This window comes from Ctenopharyngodon idella, chromosome 23 (assembly GCF_019924925.1).
Source record: "Ctenopharyngodon idella isolate HZGC_01 chromosome 23, HZGC01, whole genome shotgun sequence".
Lineage (NCBI taxonomy): Eukaryota > Metazoa > Chordata > Actinopteri > Cypriniformes > Xenocyprididae > Ctenopharyngodon > Ctenopharyngodon idella.
Window position 1 is genome coordinate 4,104,713 of NC_067242.1, and position 6,000 is coordinate 4,110,712.

The following is a 6,000-nucleotide window of genomic DNA, read 5'->3' on the forward strand; positions in this document are numbered from 1 at the left end:
CATCCAAACCCAGATGCAGAGGGCAAAGCGATGTATATTTCATGTTAAGAGTGACAATGTAATGACAATACTCCCCGAACTACAATGAAGCACAGATATCCTTTCATTTATGAAAAGCAGATATCAGGATCATTTTAGACATGGAGGTCTGGAAGGAATTAGCCATTTGTAGACAAGCATCTCGGAGATATTGTGCAAACAGGCACACATGCCTCATGATGTGCAGAGCTGTAACTGTACTGCCTTCAGGACTAAAGGGTCGAAAGTTTGAATAATTGCAGAGATTGTGTTACTACATCCTGAAAGAGTGATGCAACACAAATGGAATTCACGCTAAATCAGGACCTTGAAACTTTTGAGTACATTTTATCAAAATTATTATTTTTTCTTTGGTTAACAATTAGCTAATGAACATTGGGGCCAAAAAAATACAATTTCATGACCAAGTTGTAAATCAAAATGCTTAATAATAATATGTCACCTAAATGTGCTTGACTCCAGAAAAAAATAATAATAATAATTTAATTAAGGTCTGTTTAATTAGGGACTTTAGAAGTCTATTGATGGAAAATGCATCTCCATGAATCAAATAAAGCTTTGGAAAATATAAAGGCGCTGTTAACCTGGAATGATCTGCAAGCCTCTGCAAAACTAAATCAACCAATTAGAGCCCTATAATCTTTAACAACTAACCTGTAATTGTATCCACTGACTACTCCCAATTTGTTATCTTTATTGGACCAAGCAGAAAAGGTTTAAATAGATGAATAAAGATGGATAAAGTGTCATTGATTACAGCCAAACAATGTTAGAATGTATATTCAGGATTCATGTAAATTACAAGATCATGCTGACAACCGTGATCCACATTGCACATTAAATATTCACTATAAAACACTGCTGGCAGAATGTGGATGTGCCCTGCTGTGATATGAGCAGATACACAGCTCTTCCTTCAGAAAAAGAAAGAAAGATGTTTGGATAAAACCATCAAACAATTAAATACACATTCTTCGGCAAGAATGAAAAAAACAAAAAATCTGGCATTCATCTTAAAATCTGGTAATTCAATGTGGACAATTTATCAGTCAACAGCCCTGTTATTAGCAACATTAGGCCTAGACAGAATAATGGGATGCAAAGGGAAAACTCTGGAGCAGATAGTGAATACAGCTTACATCAGTCTTCTCCGGTGGGGCTGGTGATAAATTAGTTAGCTCTACAAGCACTGCCTGGGAAAACGGCAAGAAAAATGCACTGCAGCTGTTTTTTGTGGGATGTTCCTCGAATTACAGAGATTCTCTTGTACAGAGCAAATGCTGCTGTTAGTAGGGCGTTTATCGAAAAAGGTCAATGCAATTTACCAGGACTGACATGAAAAACAAAAGCCTCACTAAGCATGTATTGAAGCCATTATCAAGTCAAGGAACTACAGGAAGCACTGTATGGGAAATGTCACTGTAACATCAAATGTTGCTCTGGTGACAATCTGACATCAGTTTGAAGGATTCCCATTAAAGCATCTGCACTCTTTGGGTTTTATTGGATTATTATTATGTAAATCTTGAAGCCTATAACAAAAGGCATGTTTTTACACTTTTTTTGCTGTACTCCCTAAAGTCGGCATGAAATAAAAATTCATTTCTAAATACATGCTATTGATATTACTGTGAACGATTCAACCTCACACATTTTTTTGACCTTATAATTTTTAATTAAAATATCATAACTTTATCTTCCAGTGAAACAACAGATTTCTCTGTGTTAATCTGTGCTCCTTTCTTGGAGTCAGATCTGCCTCCGTCAACAACAAATGTACCGCCCTACATTTGTTCTTTTTCAATAATCCGTTTCACTTGGATGCACATCACAAAACAGGAGAAAAGACCTGTCGCTACTTCCATTACATCGTGGCTTTAAAGGGTTCGTTCACCAAAAAATTTAAATTCTGTCATCATTTACTCATCCTCATGTTGTTCCAAACCCGTAAGACTTTTGTTCATCTTCGGAACACAAATGAAGATCTTTTTAATAGAATCAGAGATTTCTGTCCCTCCATTAACAGCTACGCAACTACCACTATGACGCTTCAAAAAGTTCATAAAGAGATCCTAAAACTCATCCATATGAATTGAGAGGTTTAGTCCAAATTTTCTGAAGAGACTTGATCACTTTATGATGACCAGAGTGAATTTAGGCTTCTATTCACATATAAACATTCATCAACAAACACATAAGTTATGGTAAACGGAAGCACAAGCATGCTTGCTTGACGAGCAAGAACCAATGAGGTTCATTCTCGTGTTATGCAGCATGCTTGAGCTCCAGCAAGAACCAATGAGGTTCATTCTTGTGTTACGCAGCACTTTTTAACTTCTGGAAAAATCAGTGAGGTTCATTCTCATGTGTCAAGCAGGTTTGGCTGAGCTTCTGTTTATGTTCGCTGATCAAAGTTTATATGTGAATAGAAGCCTATATTCAATCTGTTCATCATAAAGCGATCGTATCTCTTCAGAAAATTTGAACTAAACCGCTCAAGTCATATGGATTAGTTTTTCAATCTCTTCATGAACATTGGAAAAACATTTTCATTTTTGGGTGAACACTTTTGAAGATGAAGTAAAAAAACAAAACAAAAAAACAAAACGATTTACTAAGGGAAATGTGTTATTACTCCACAGTCAGAATCCAAAGCTCTCACTGAGAGTTGTTTCTCTTCAGCTCTGAAAGTGAAAGGAATATTAGGTAATGGAAAAAGGGAATGGAAAAGATATAAATGAAGGAAAGAATGAATTGTCTGTTTCCGTTCTCTACTGCTATTTGACCTGCAACATGTATTGAGTCTCTGGCCTGGAGAGAATCACCTGAATCAATTTGACAGTTGCCTGGAGCAACAGAGGAAAATATGTTGAAGAAAGATGCATAACTTGTATTGGCCAAACTATGCGAAGAAAGAATGATTCCTGAAGGAACACCTGAGTCTAGTTAGGCTTTTGTGTGAGCTGATCCGAAGAGAACGCCTGAGGTGATCAGAAACCTGCTCTCTTTAAGCTCATAATAGGTTATATTGCTTCTGGCCAAACTGAACCACCTCCAATAAAGAATTCTGACAAACATTTCACTAACTTCAGAAATACAGTGAATAAACCTTTATAGGGTTTATCCAATGCTGTTATGAAGATATAGATTTTTGTATTTTTGCTACCATTTTTATCTGACTTTTATTCAATGTAAAGACTTTTGGGTCTTTGGGTAAATTAAGAGAAATTAATATATATTTAGTCTATATTTACAATTGCCTAATATTAAAACACAGTATGTGAAACAGTAGGCTACTCATAATGCAACAATATACATTTAATGTCACATGGCATTACATACTTATTTCAGCAAGTGCCATCTAATTACCTTCTAGGAAACAAAAATCATTATTTTGCATTTTTGATCCAATGTTGTATTTTGAAATAGAAGGTGAAGTCAGGTTCATTGCACACTGTGTGAATTCCACTGTGTGAAGTCTTTGGTTCTCAAACATGGAGCTTCAAGAATTCACTCATCGACTCCTATCCTTGTTAGATTTGACAGAAGCGCAATTGAACCTCAGTAAAAGAATGGCCTAGAAAGTCAGTGGACAAAAGGAACTGGCAACAGCACATGCTTTTAGTCTTTCTCCGCCCTTGAGCCAGACTCTTCTTTATGTTGTGTGACATTTCTTGCGTTCCACTTCAGTAGGTTTTCCTGGACATTCACTCTTTGCTTCGTGTTTGTGAGCTGAAGCGTCTTTACAAATGAATGCATCCATTCTTGGTTTTCAGAGGTGTCCTCTGTGATTTCTAATAGCATTGGCATTTTGAGAGAAGCTGCAGCGGTACAAGACTGCAGTTCTTTTCAAGAGCATCGGCATTGATTCGTCCCACACTGGACTTTTTTGGTGTCCTCTTTAATTGGCAGAGCTCTTCATTTGCTCTGCAGTGCAAACAGATATCAAAGTCAATAGATATGATCTATTTTCTTGGCTCATCTGAGGTATGTTGGAAGTCAATGAGTTCAGAAACGTAACCCTGGTGTTAGCCAAGAGCCTAGCAGCCACATTTCAAACTCGCTGCAGGTGAGGCAGTCAAGACTGACTAATGCCCAGGTTTAGATAAAAGCATTTCTCCAGATCACAACATTTGAGTTTTGCAATAGCTCTAAGCTGGAAGAAATTGTTCTTTAGAAATCTGCTTGTAAAATGTAAGTGTAAATCTGTAAATGTCACACCAAGAATGATAATTATAATGATAATTATATTAGAGTCCACGCCAAAGCACCATAACCTTCTGTTTTTTCTAAGCGCATGATGCAGTTTTGTCATCTTTTGCTTTAAATGCTCGGGCTGGTTAATTTGGGTGGATTCTGATTGGCTGTCAGGAAAAATAATTCTAAAACTGAACAATATTGTTCCTCTGCATCGCTATACCATTACAATTGTGGTTTGAACTTTCCAATTCTCACAGAATGAGAACAGTTATTAAAACTTTATAGTTATCGCTATAGTTAAGGCCCGTTCGCACCAAAAAAATAATAACTATAACTATATTACCGCCCACACCAACAGACGATTATGTTCTGTTTACACTACGGGGCTGATGAATGCTTGATTCTGATTGGTTGATGAACGTTCTAAGGTGTACAATTATTTTCCTGTAAATGCACATCTAAAGTAGATCCAGGCAGGTTTTGACCGCATTATAGTTCCATATCACTTCGTAAAATAATTTCAGTTATTAAGGTCCTTACAGCCTACAACAGCAAATGAACCAAAACCCACAAAGACATTGAACAAGCACATAAATATAACAATAGGATAAAAAGTTTTTCCCCACCAAATTACATTTCATTATCAATGGAAAGCACTCTTTCCCACACATACAATACAGACACACAAACAGAAACATACATGCACACAGAAATAGAGGTCTGCGCGGGACTGTTTTTTTCGTCCCGCTCCTGCAATGGTTCTATTCCGCATGCACCCGCTCCCGCCTAAAATTCACTCTGTGTTCACCCGCTATCCGCATATAGTGATTTTCTTTCCGACCCGACGGGTCCCGCTAAAGATTGTTTCCAGAATCTCGCGTTTAAACTTCCCCGAAATAAAGAGAGTGATTGGGGATAACAAATATAAAATGTTGCATATACAAGATTTGTATTTGTTATTTGTCTATGATGCTGTCAACACCCTAAAAAATGTCAGAGAAAAAATGTCACAAAGAACAATAGGCTAAATATCACAGTGAAAAACAGGCTAAATTAAATAGCCTACAACATGTCCCTCAAAACTATAGGCTATGCCAAAATTACATAAACGAAAACTGTTGGCTTACTAGCTATACTGCAAAATGAAATCTTTTTTAACATCCACGCAAGAACAGAATGACGCTGACTGACGACCGTTTCAGAACGTCTCTCCTCCAAAATCCGATCACAATGGTTGAATGTTCTCTGAAGGTGCACTCGCGCAGACCTCTAATGCAAAGAACATATCTTGCAAGGTTTCTCAGGACAGGGAACTGGGGACTGTGTGAACGCCACCACTGCAGAAAGTTTTGTTCACTTCAAGTTCAAGCACAGATGCGCTGATGTTAAAGCATCTCTGGAGCGACCGGGTTATTGTCAGACCGCCTGCTCCTGCCTAAAGTACACTAAAGTTACCGACCGCAATATGCCTTTTATTCAAAATTTAATCCCGCACAGCAAGAAATCTTATCGGGAGAGCCGCGGGAACCTTCGTACTACCATTGGTCCGTGACAAAAACGTAATGGGAGGTGTGCGCTGAGGCTCCGCCTTCTTTCACGCGGAACTCTTCTCTGACACATTTCATCTGTTGAGTCCATCGAGGTAAGATCTCCACAGATGAAAACATGAAACTGCTAATTTGCAGTCTCAAGATAATGTTCCTAGACTGAATAATTATTGTTTTAGTGTTTCATATATGCATTATATTTTGGAATGAACAC